This window comes from Equus asinus, chromosome 24, assembly GCF_041296235.1.
Source record: "Equus asinus isolate D_3611 breed Donkey chromosome 24, EquAss-T2T_v2, whole genome shotgun sequence".
NCBI lineage: Eukaryota > Metazoa > Chordata > Mammalia > Perissodactyla > Equidae > Equus > Equus asinus.
In genome coordinates, this window is record NC_091813.1 from 12,187,012 (window position 1) to 12,200,366 (window position 13,355).

The 13,355-nt window shown below is 49.4% G+C and overlaps 1 pseudogene; it reads right to left on the minus strand.

The window, feature by feature from the left end:
• Window positions 1-13,355, minus strand: part of LOC139039685 (annexin A11-like) — a 41,517-nt pseudogene that overhangs the window by 13,441 nt on the left and 14,721 nt on the right.

Here is a 13,355-nt window from a genome sequence, read left to right on the forward strand (position 1 = left end):
TTTCTAAATTCTGTGACCTGTGTTCCTGCCGGACTTCCTCCTGACACCAACAGCTGCACTCCCCAGCATACCTGAATTTTCCTGCCTAAACTGTGTCCTGGTGGATTATCTTCTGTGGCTAGTACAAACTGGTTATAACACAGTTAAGGAGATAAGCTCAGAGGAAAGATAAGGCAGAAGGCAGGGAGGGAGACAGCAAGCAGGGCAGGGGTGGGAGAATGTGTGGGGGTAGAGGCAGGAAGGAGAGGGGATCCTCTGTCTAAAAATAGTAGTCAAACACATACCACTAGCCTTGGGCTTGGCTGTTTGGCCACATAACCATGACAATGAATTCTAGGCTCTGCAAACATGAATTGCTCTTCAAAATGAGCCAAGAGCAGCTCTGAAAGAACTGCCAACAATCTTCCCTACCCAAAGGAGGTTTGAAGAATCCTCTAAAACAAGCCTGGAAAGGCACATCCAAGGGACTAAAGACTAAGAGCCGTTGGGCATAAAGCCTGGAGACCAGTGGCCCAAACAGTTCTTACAAAACACAGAGCCCAGGCAGCAAATAACACAGGAGGAATGAAGGGTACCCTGGGACGTTCAGACCCAACTTGCACACAGAACATCTAATCAAACTGGGAGAAACCAGGCAGCTCCCTGAGGTCTTCAGAAATACAAACCAGGGGTGAGGAGTCTTTGAGAAAGTGACAGTCTGTTAAAACAAGAGGTTATAGCCGAAGGACTTAGCTCTCCCTTGTACCCTCCCTGGCCTTGCTGATAGAGGACGCTGAGCCACACGTCTCAGGCCTTTGGGGCCCAGGCTAGACTGAGGGTAGGGCAGGGCTGGCACTTACCTGGGCTGGGGACACAGCAGGGGTGACAGTCCCGGACCCTGAGTATCCTGGATAACTTGGCATGGGCTGCTGCTGCTGCCCAGGAGGTGGCATTGGTGGCTGTCCAGGGTAGGTCATCGGTGGCTGCCCAGGGTAGGCCCCTGGGGGCTGCTGCCCAGGGGGCGGCATGGGATGGCCTGGCACAGGAGCCCCTGGATATGGCGGATATGAAGGCATCCCGGAGGGTGGGTTTCCTCCAGGGGGCGGGTACATTCCATATGGAGGCTGCTGGGTGGAATGGGGTTGCCCAAAACCCCCAGGGGGCACCGGAGGGTAACCACCCCCAGGGGCCCCAGGGTACAGGTTGGGCATGTTGGCTCCTCCGAATGTCCCAGACATGTTGGCTGCCTGAAAGTCCACAAAGCAGAGCCTAAGATTAATGGCCCCTGCTGAGAGAGCCACACTCTGCCATCTGCCCTTCCCTGCCTTGAGCCCTGCAGTGGGCTCTCAGGAGCCACAACCAGAGCTGGAGCAGAGTCTGAGCACCAGTGGCTTCTCAGCAAGGCCCACCTTGACACTGTTCCACATCCCTTCCACCTGTACTGCTGATCTCCTGACTTGCTCTAACACCACACCATTTAATATGGCTACTACCTGTCTCCTCCCAGTGGATAAGTACTCAAGGCTGAGACTTTCATTTGTTTTATCCACATATCCCCAGTGCCTAAAACAGATCTGAACAAATCAGACTATGCACTGATTGCACTGTTTACATAAAGCATACATTTGTTTTCAGATTACAAAATACACTATTTTAAAAGCAAATCAACAAATAAAAGTAGTATGCCTGTCCATGCTACCAGGCACCCGCTCCCAGTCCCAACCAGAATAGCCATCCATACAGACATGCACAGGCATGTGAACATGCATGTACACAGCACATGCACACACATACACATTCTCACCTCCTAATCCTATGCTGAGCTCATACAGAAGGTGCTCAATATATATTTCATGGAGGCATCACCCCTACCCAATCCTCCAGGGCTGAAAGGGACCTGAGAGACCACGCAGCCAAGGCATTCCCCTTGCCCTCATTTTACAGGTGGGAAACGTCAAGATGCAGAGAGGGATAGCAAGCAGGTGAGAGTCCCTGATGAAAACTCTTCTGTCCTAAGATGCAGCTCAATACACTCAGCACCCACAGGTCACACACACACAGACACCTCTGATGCCATGGAAGCTAGCAGCCTCTAGCCATGCAAGTGTGGCCCCAGCGGCAGCCCCAGCAGGAGGGCTGGACTCACCAGTCCTGAGAGGTAGTCCTGGTTGAACTGCCCTGTGTAGTTGGCCACATTATCCAGCCCAATGGGAGGCATGTTGGGCAGGGGGTAGCCAGCACCTCCCCAGGCACCACCACCTGAAAGCAACACCAAGCCCTTTAGCTCCTTGTTGGCCCTCCAACAAGGAAAGGCAGAGCATCAAGCTCCCAGGGGTTCAGAAGGGGAGACTACCCAGGGAGGGCCTTGGGGATGGTGCTACAGACCATACAGAAAACACTCAGTCAAGAAAGTCTAACCCAATCCCACTGCCAGCGGAAGAGAAGAGGGAACCTTCTCCTCCTTCCGGGGAGGAAGGTGAGGTTCAGCAAACACCCCCACGACCCTCTGTGGGGTATTAAGGAGTAGGAGGCCAGGGACAGGCTCTGCTTTTAGGAGCCTAGGGGCTCACCACAGAGAGGGAGCGCAGACACAAGAACAGGACAGTGTCATTTTAGGACACTGTACTGAGCCCATGACAGTGGGGAGCTCAAGGAGCACCAAGAAACCAGAGGCAAAAGCATGGCAGGGGGCAGGTCCTGCCAAGTTGGCTGTTTGCTTTTAGGAGTCTGTAAGAGGCAGGGAGAAGTAGAATGAGAGGATGGAGGGAGATGGGGCTGAGTCACATGTCCTTGTGAGGGGACAGCAGTGAAAAGCCCCAGTTCTGAAACCAGCAAGACAGGGGTATGTGCCCCGGGGCGATGCCCTCAAACCCTCTGGTTCAGTTTCCTCAGCTGACAAGTGGGGATAATAGCTAGCATTTGCCTCAAATTGTTGTGATGAGGACTGAGAGAGCTAATGCCTGTGCAGGGCATAGCTGGGTGCCCAGTGAGTGTTCCTATGTTACAGTTGTCACTGTGACAAGCAGTATGGCAGTGAGCATCATCATGTGAGCTGCTTGCCTATGAGATGCATTCCTGTCCATGGCAGTGAAAAGGCCCAGGGGACCTCGAGTTTGGCTTTTCAGCTCCAGGACTCTGGGACAGTCAGGACAGAGCCTCCTAGGAACCACCTGCCTGCTCCCTGTCTTGCTGCTCAGAGGTAGAATAGCTGTGCTGACAGAGGTGGCAGTGGTAGGACACAGATGGTACGATTCCTACTAGAGAGGGGACTGAGGCTAGTGCTGGCAAATCTGGGCCCAGGCTTGTTCAGAGGGAAATGTCCCAGCTCAACCCCTGATACACCCTGTCACAGTGGCGGAGCTGCACCTCCCCGCTCCACCTGTTCTTCACCTGTTGAATGGAAGGGCGGATCCAAATGGCCTGCAGGGCCATCAGTGCTCAGACTCAAGGACCTCAGTTCTAGGGAAAAGAATGTGCCCAGTGGTCTCATGGGGTGAGGGGTAGCACAGCTCAAGCAACCTCAGGATGACCTGGAATGGTATCTCTTCTCCCCCTTGTCCCAGGAGCCCTCATTATTTCCTTTCCTACTGTGGGGATCAAATCTCATTTCAGGAACCCAGGAGGGGAAAGGGCCAGAGAAGATGCCTTCTAAGTGTGAAGAGAAGCATTGTGGCTGGGGCCGGGATCCAATCGCCTGACCAGCTGGTGCAGCCTCACTACTATTGGCCCACAGCTTCTTGCAGCCTCAGCAGGAACATCTGACTCTTAGCAACTGCCCCCACTTCCTCCCCTCGGCAGGGAGAACCCTGCCACTGCAAAACCATGCACCTTGAGCACAGGGTAGCAGAAGTGACAAAGGGCAATTGTCACCTAACAATGCTTCGGAGGACACCGTGCCAGAGGCTTTACCTGGCTATCTCATTAGTATCCGGGACAGCCCAGGGAGGGAGAGATCCTTGAAGCCATTTGCAAAGGAGAAAACTGAGTCTCAGAGAAGGGAAGCCATTTGCCCACTGCTATCAGCTAATAAGGCAAGAGACCAGGTCCTGGCCTGGTTCTAGACTTCCAGAAGCAGCTTGAAACTCAGGCCTCTCCTGGCCTCAGCATCCATGCTCTTCTCCAGTCCCAACCTGGCTGTGCTGTGGGAGCATGACAGGAGTGAGGAAATGACTGGAAAGCCCTACTCCTCCTCTACTCTCTACTGCTGGACACTAAGCAGAGAAGGCATTCCCACTCCGGCCCGCCCCAAACCCTCTTACCTGGTGCAGCTGGAGGATAGCCACCTGTGGGCGGGGGAAAGCCAGGGTAGCTCATGGTTAGATCTGAAAAGGAAGAGGAAAGCACGCTCAGGCTTCGCCAGGAGCTCCCACCAGCCTTACTGGCGGCTTCTTTGTAGAACAGCAACACCCACAAACCGGTGACCCTCTTGTATCAGGTGTGACCTGTGGCAACCCAATTTATCCTCTACCTGCTGGGGCCTTCAGCTAGAAATGGCAACCAAGGTGGGCTCATCTTCAGGGTCAGGCTCACGCCCACACCCCACTATAGGATTCACCACCCACCAGCTGGTGGGTTTCCTTGAAAACCCCTTTCACCCAAGCTTCATTCCCACCGCTGCTGACAAAGGATGCTGAGTTTGTGTGGAGCTGTTCTCCAACTTCAGAAGATAGCCTCATGCTCAGGGGTCCAGGTCTGTTTGGTTTTATCTTCCAGTGTCCATATCACCCTCCATCGAACAGGGAAAGCCAGAGTCCATCTCCCTGTGCCCAACCTATAGACTCCAAGCTATCCAGAGCAGCCTCCAAACTGGATCTGCCCCAAGCTACACTTTTCATTCTCCAACCTCTGGTTCACCGGGCAAGGGAACCTGGTACAGTATGGAGAATCATTACTCCTAGAAGCAAGAAGAGACCTCAGGAGGGTTCATCTGATCTAGGATCCGGAATCATGGCAAGTGAGGCAGTACCATCCCATTTCTACAGATGAACCAGCTGGGGCTCAGAAAGGGTAAGTGACCTGCAGATCACAAGTAAGGGAAGAAGAAAGGCCTGGAACCCCGGGCTCTTGCCTGCTGGTGCTGAGTGGGATACCTGCTCTAACACACTCCCTCTGTATACAAATCCTTCTGCCGTGCCCCATGCCAATTAAACTGCCCAGGACAGCCACAGATCTGCCATGACACCAGTCACTCAGAGACTGTCATGCCACCTGCCTACTCTTGCTAATCAGTGGCTGCTGCAGTTTGCAGAGCCATCCAGTGATAGGTGAGGATATGTGAGGAAACCTGTAGGCCCCCTTAACAATCATACCTGCTGGCCCCAGGTGAGCTGCTCCTCCTTGCATGCTGGGCCCCAACCCAGATTAGACCCATTGCTTCCCACACTGCACTGCACTAAAACCACCTGGAGGGCTTGTTAAACACAATAGTGGGCTCCACCTGCAGAGTCTGAGTCAGCAGATACAAAATTTGCATTTCTAACAAGTTCCCAGGTGATGCTGCTGGTCTAGGGACTCCACTTTGGGAACCACTGCTCTAAAGGCTGCTCTCCACCTACAAGATTCTAGTGGCCCTTCACAGCCACATTCGAGAACTGGGCATGTTGTTTTCAAGAAAGCTGAAGGATTTCCTTAAAGTGGCGCTGGTCCCCACAGGGTAGGCCTAGTTCTCAGCCCTATGGGTGTGGTAATTCGTTTTGGTCAGTGGGTCCAGAGGTGACTATAGGCAAAGCAATATGAGGCCAGATGATGGGCAAGTAACCTTGGAGAAAGCTAGAATTGGCTACCTGCGGTGTGTGCCAAAGCCCCTTCCCCTTGCCCATTGCAGTGAGGTGGTTGAGCTCCCCAGTGGTGCTGCCCTTGTCTGACTCATCTCCCTGTGGCTGGGTGAGCCGTCAGCACAAAGCCCTCCCAGGTCCTGCCCTCAGCCTGACTCTCCTACCAGAACCCTCAGACCTCGCTGATGAAGAAAGAGCCTGGAGATTTAAAGGATGGATGGGCCAGGAACCTTCCGATGGGAGAAAGAGGCACTCCCCTGCAAAGGAACAGGGTGTGCGACAGTTGTTTTCCTACATCTGTCTCTGGAGACCACCACTGCACAGAAGCTTTGGTCACCAAAGCCCCTCCACCCACCCACTTCTCGTCTCCTCCCAGAGCAATGAGGCCAAAAGGCCTATCCACAGCCAGGTGGGGAAAAAAACAAAACCAAACAAAAGCTGGGTACCATCCTGTTCGATGCACCAAAATAAATTTCAGCCAGACCAAAGATTTAAACATAAGAAGTGGTCCCAAACCGCAAAAACATAAAATTAAAGTTCTGCATAAGAAATAAATAAGGAAAACAACTTAAAAAGAAATGACAAATTTAGGAAAAATGTTTTATGATAAAAAGATCAAAAACTACTAGAGAAACTTAAATGATGGGAACAGGTAATTACAGAAAAGGAAGTGAAGCTGTTTACCCTCACTAATACACTGAGAATTGCCAGTCAAAAACACAGACATCAAAATTAAAAATGACACTCTTTGACCCAGAAACTCTACTTCTGGAAATGTTTCCCAGACACACACCTGTGTGAAATGACATACACACATGAATTTTACTGCAGCATTAGCTGTTACAACCACCACCACCCCCTACATATCCACCTGTAAGAGGCTGGTTAAATAAATAACAACAGATCCATACAATGGGTACTCTGAAGCTGTTTTCAGAATTAGCCAGCTCTACATACAGGGACAGGAAATGATCCCCATTATTAATCAAGGTGCAATACTAAGCTGACTTAAAAAAATAAAACAAACACAAACTTAGTGGGGGTGTGTGTGTGTGTGTATGTATATATATATATATATATATATATATATATATATATATATACACAGAACCACAGAATCATCCTGGAATAAACAAGAAACTGGGTAAACTGGTTGCCTAGGGAGGAGAAACCTGGGGACAGAAATGAAGCTTACTGTTTATATTTGCATTTTTTGCCACATACATGTATTGCCTGTTAAAAAACAACTTTAAAAAAGGCCCAATTCAGGTGGGGATTTCTGGGCTCACTTGAGGCCATGGCTGTCCTTCTAAGGTTTGAACAACTCACACAGGCTCATTCAGTCCAAGGCAGCGGGCTCTGGGTCTGGGGTTAGCATTGTTACATAAACATACCATGGACTCAGAAATGGAGGCACTGCTAGTATTCCCCGCCCCAGACAGGACCACAGGCCAGCCTCTGCGGCTCACAGGGCAATGGCACTGATTCCCAGGAGCGCTTCACAGAGTTCTCAGCAAGAGTCAAAATCAGTCTCCTGGTGACTCTGGTTTAGCTCTGCCCTGAGTGCCCCACAGGCCGGGACTAATCCCATGTCCAAAGAGCAGTCCTTCATCCCTGGGTCTTCCCCTCTCCCCAAGAGACCACCTCCAGTCTTCCCCTCTCCTGAAAAAAGTCTCATTTTTTTCCACCAGTTCCTGCCTGAAATAGTTTTCAGCCTGCAGCCCACTCCCTTTCTCTTTCTCTGAAAGCTATCTTCAGAACCAAAGGCCCCAGGTGTGGTCTAAAGAGTGCAGGACCAGGTGAAGGGCAGGACCATCAGCCCACTTCTCCCCATGGGTGTGGCTCCCAGCCCCTCTGGCTTGGTAACTCTTGGGTGTTCAGGACAATGAAGACCTGATGCGGATCCTTGTTAAATTTCTCCCTTAAGTTCTGCCCGTTACTCCAGCCTACTGAGATCTCCTGAGATTCTGACTGACATCAAACATCTTTGTGCGCCCTCTCAGCTTTGTTTTATATCTACCAATTTGGTAAGCGTGACATGCGTTCTTCCAAGTAACTGATACAGAAAGGGCCAACGACGGACACACCCCAGCTCGACAACAGCGGGTACAGGCACTCAACCAGCTATCTGGCCACCTAACTCCACCACGACCCAGCGCACATTTCCCCATCTTGTTCACAACAGTATAAAGAGGGCCTCCTCCAAATTAGGATTCTAACACATCTCCCATGCCCAGAGCCCTGCAGTTCATTTGCCTAATAATCCCCAGGAGAAAAGCAAATGCAGCCAAATAACCTGGGGCAACCTTAGGATGCACCATGTTGGCTCCAAGTGCCTACCCAACCCACCCACATCCTAGGGGACTTCAGACATTGCATACAACTCTTTAACTTGCAACAGCTACATTCTTCCCCCCTTTTCAGAAAATTCAGGAATCTGCTGGGCAATTAGACTTTTGGTGATGTAGTCTCTACAGAAGTCAAAATATAATGATGTACACTTGAAATTTATTATAAACCAACGTTACTTCAATTAAAAAAAAAATCTCATCATCCAGTCTTTGGGGAACTTTGGCCTCCACTTTTTCTCAAAAGAGGCCACCATCAGGGCCTGTTGTCTTTGGCAAGCCATTCCCAGCTAGGACAGGAGCTCCAGCAGGCTCCCAGGTGCCCCTCACCTTCCCCTCACAGCCTGTCCAACCCTCACTCTCCAGGACAGAAGGGGACACAGCGAGTTTCAATCCAGCAGATCTGCTTTCTCTCTGGCCTCCATGGTATCACACACGCACCGACCAATGCCTTTCTCCTACTTCTGTCCTTTAGCAAAGAAAAAGGGTGCCTGCATGGGAATGCGTCACACTGCTAATGCGATTCTGACAGGCTGGGAGATATCCCTGTTCTATGCTGGCTCTGGTCACGGCACTGCCACGGGGACTCAATAGTGAGAGCCTCCCGCACACAGCAGGCAGCTGGCCTCCTCAGGGATTACTCCAATTCTTAGAAACTAGCCTCCAGGGAACTTCCAGCCTCTGGTCCTACCTCTCTCAGGGCACACTGCAGCAAAAATAGCACCCTTCCTCACTAGGACCATCTACCAGCAGCTGTGTACCCAATTTCATCCAGCTGTGGCCCTCTCTGGCTAAACTGGTGATTCTCAAACTTCAACCTGCAAAACAATCACCTGCTGGGCTCGTTAAAGCGAGACTGCTGGGTCCCTCCCCTACAGCCTCTGAATCAGTAGATTTGAGATAGGCCCCCAAACCTGCATTTCCAACACACTTCCAGGTGATGCTGATGCTGCCTGACTGTGGACCACACTTTGGCTAGCACTGCTTCATCATGCATGAGAATCACCTAGAGGGTGCGCTCAGAATGCTGAGGCCTGGGCTCCAACCACTCTGGGCCCTTCAACCTGGGATGAGCCCAGGAATCTGAAATTAAAACAAGCGCCCCATCCCCATACCCAGCAATTCTGATGGAACTGATTCTGTGCTCCACACTCTAGGAAACACCTTTCCCTTCAAGGTACTTGGATACTTTCTACTTATACTGTCTAGCCTTTCTTCCCAGCAGAGCGCTGAGGACAAGCACCAAAACCTGGGCATCCCAGGATCCCATCAGAACCAAGCCTCAGAATGCTGGGGGAATGCTGAAATAATACAGCAGGTACACAGCAGGCTTCTCAGGGACTGTAAAAGGGCCTGTCCCCTAAAGCTGTGTATACGTACACCAGAATACCATTACATCACAAGGGCTCCACAAGGGCACTGGCCAGAGTCCCCAAACAGAAGAATCTAGAAATGCTGTGTAGAGAAAAGAGGCAAAATCCCTCAGAACAAGAAGAATCTCACTCACCCCAGCCAGCTACCCCTCTACCATAATGGAGAGCCTTGTTTCCCCACCCCAACAATGGGAGATAGAGATACAGGCTGGGCCACACACTATGCGCATCTTCTGGTGTCCTGCCTGACTTCCAGGGGCACAGAAGAAAAAGAAGGGATGGTGAAACTGGCAGTTAGCCATTGATGATTAAGTAGTTAGTAACTAAAGTTTTTTTTTTCTTTTTTGCAATTACTATTATAGCTTTCAGTTGTTCACCCACCCATTGTTAACCATGCTGTTTAGGACACACGCTATCTGACTCCCACTAGGTTCCTATAGATAACATCTCCCTGGAGCCTGGGTCACCATGGTAACGGGTGTGTGAGCAGTTTGACAAGAATTAGAACTCCTTGTCCACTTCAGGGTGTTTGAGACCACCAACCCATCAACTGGGCCTGCACAGATGTCTAATAAGTGACCTTTTAACATCAAGAGGCTAAAACCCCCACCCCCAGATCATGCTAACAACACCATTTTGTGAACATAGGTCCTATGAAGAGGCATGAAGTTTGACTACACTTGCGCAGATCATCAATTACCTCACCTCTCCTCACCTCCAAACACATCTCCACATTTCAGACCATCTTGTCCCTCTACCCCATAAATATCCCTGAGTCCCCATTTCCAGGGAGGTGGATTTGAGACTTGTTCTCCCCTTTCCTCACTTGGCTGCCTTGTGATTAAACTCTCTTTCTGCTGTAATCTTATCGTCTCCGTGCTTGGCTTTCTGGGCAATGGGCAAAAACGAACCTGGTTCAGTAACAATGGGTGGCGGCAGTGCCTTGCCTTGGCACAAGGAGACAGAAGTGTCCTCCCCAGAGGACCAGCACAGAGCTCAGGTGGGATGGAGCTTGCAGCAAGCTAACGCTGGGAGGAGGCAGAGGCCTGAAAGCATCATCCTGCAGTGAGAGCTCCCACCCCTTAGATCCCGGCAGCAAACCACGCAGGCCTGGACTAGACTGGATGCTTTCACAGGGTGACCCCTCCAGTGGCCTTCCCCAGCCTGCAGGCTGGACAATTCATTTGTGTGTTCATTTTTTAATATTAAATCCTCAATCTGTTTTTATGCAAAAATTCAGAGTTTAAATCATGCAGCTCAGACAGTCCCTGCTGATGTATTTTTTAAAATAAAAGGAAGAGAAGACAAGCCACAGACTGGGAAAAATGTTTACAAAATACACATCTGACAAAGAATTGTTATCCAAAATATCAAAAGAACTCTTAAAAACAACAGTAAGAAAACACACAACCCAATTAAAAAATGGGCAAAAGGAGGCCAGCCCCGCGGCCGAGTGGTTAAGTTCACGTGTGCTCCGCTTCAGCACACAAGGGTTTCACCGGTTCAGATCCTGGGCGTGGACAGGGCTGCTCTCAGGCCACGCTGAGGTGGCATCCCACATAGCACAACCAGAAGACCTACAACTCGAATATACAACTAGGTACTGGGGCTGGGGAGAAGAAGAAGAAGGGGGAAAAAAGAGTATATTGGCAATAGATGTTAGCTCAGGTGCCAATCTTAAAAAAAGATTTAAAATAAAAAAAAAAAGGGCAAAAGACCTGAACAGATATATGAAAAGACACTCGACACTATACAACATTAGGGAATTGCAAATTAAAATAACAATGAGATACCACTACACACCTATTAGAAGGGCCAAAATCCAAACCACTGACACCACCAAATACTGGGAAAGATGTGGAGCAACAGGAACTCTCATTCACTGCTGGTGGAAATGCAAAAAGGTACATTTTGTCACTTTGGAAGACAGTCTGATGTTTCCTACAAAATTAAACATATTCTTACCATATGATCCAGCATTAGTACTCCTTGTTATTTACCCAAATGAGTTCAAAACTTATGTGCACACAAAAACCTGCACACAGATGTTTACAGAAGCTTTATTCATAATTGATAAAACTTGGAAGCAACCAAGATGTCCTTTCAGTAGGTGGATGGATAAATAAACTGTGGTACATCCAGACAATGGAATATTATTCAGTAGTAAAAGAAATGAGTGATCAAGCCATGAAAAGACTTGGAGGAAACTTAAACACATATTACTAAGTGAAAGAAACCAATCTGAAAGGCTACATCCTGTATGATTCCAACTAATATGACATTCTGGAAAAGGCAAAACTATGGAGACAGTAAGTTACCAGGAGTTAGGGAGGTGGGCGGGATGAAAGGGCAGAGCACAGAAGAAATTTTAAGGCAGTGAAGCTATTCTATATGGTACTAAAATAGTGGGCACATTAGTCAAAACCCACAGAATGTACAAGGCCAAGAGTGAACCCTAATGTAAACTATGGACTTTGAGTGATAATGATGTGTCAATATAGGTTCATCAACTGAAACAGACGTACCACTGGTGGGGGATGTTGATGGTGTGGCAGGCTCTGCATGGGTGGGGGCAGGGGGTGTATGGAAATCACGTTCCACTCAGTTTGGCTGTGAACCTACAACTGCTCTAAAAAATAAATTACATTTAAAAATAAAAATAAAAGGAATACAAGCACATTGTAGAGAAATTTAAATAGAACAGAAAGGCACAAAATAAAAAGGAAAAGTCACTTTCCCCTTTAAGCCCCTACCGAAGGTCACCGCTGAGCAGTTTCTAATGTATAATTCAAAACCAAAAAAAAAAAAAAACACATAAATGTATATGCATATATGTATCTATATAGTTTGCTCATATACATATGTATAACTTTTTTAAAACAAGAAAGATTTGCTTGTCGGCAAACTCTCCTCACTCCAGTACAAAACTCAGTTTGGGTGGGCTCAGGAGTAATGAATTATCTACATTCCTACCTGGTGCACCTCCTGGCACTGCTGGGGAGATGAGGAGTTAGTCAGCCCTCAGCTAGTCCAAGAAGCTCCCGGCCTCCATAACACCATCCTGGGAGTGCTGGGCACATTCCTCCCCGGGTCACTGCGCTGGACAACAGGAGGCAACGACCCAGAGCAGGATAAAAATGGGGCCTGAGGCAATACAGAAACGTCTACTTAAGGTAGTCCAGTTCCAAGAATCTCAAATGGAAAAGGATCCCAACCAGTGACCTGAAGCCAGGCCCTCACTTCCTCAACCTCCCTACGCCATGTGCATGACAGGGGGCTTCACCCCTCAGGACTCTTCCTTCCTCTTGGATTTTAGGACTCCTGAAGGGGATACCTCTTTAGATTTTCACCCCAATCCTAGATTTACGGACACCCAAGATGCCACACTGGAAGCGATCTTGAAGATTCTCTAGCTTCCAACCACCTTGCTTTTGGACCTAAAATACATCAGGGACATGGCTTACTCAAGTCACAAATGTATAGGGAAAGGGTCCATGGTAGAACTTAGTCTGCTGAGAGCAGAGCTTGCCTGCCTTCCCCTAACAGTGCCATTGTGCAAACCTGTGACCATTTTAAACCAGGGCTAGGCTGGTTTGTTTGGTGGTCCCAGCTGGTGCTGCCATTGGTGACTTACTTTAAGACTCCTCCAAGGACAGAAGGAAGACAGTGCAGTAACTGTGCTCTGAACCAGGTCAGCCAAGACCATTCCTCATGGCAAGGAGGTTCCAGAAACCCTCAGGTACCTTGGCTCACGCCAATTCCTTCTCCCCATCCTGTGGGGAGGGGACAAGAGAAGCGAGGCACAGCCCCAGCTCTGCTACATACAGTCATTCAGTCTTGCTCAGGCCTAACCTGACCCTCCATGTCCAGCTCAGCCTTGC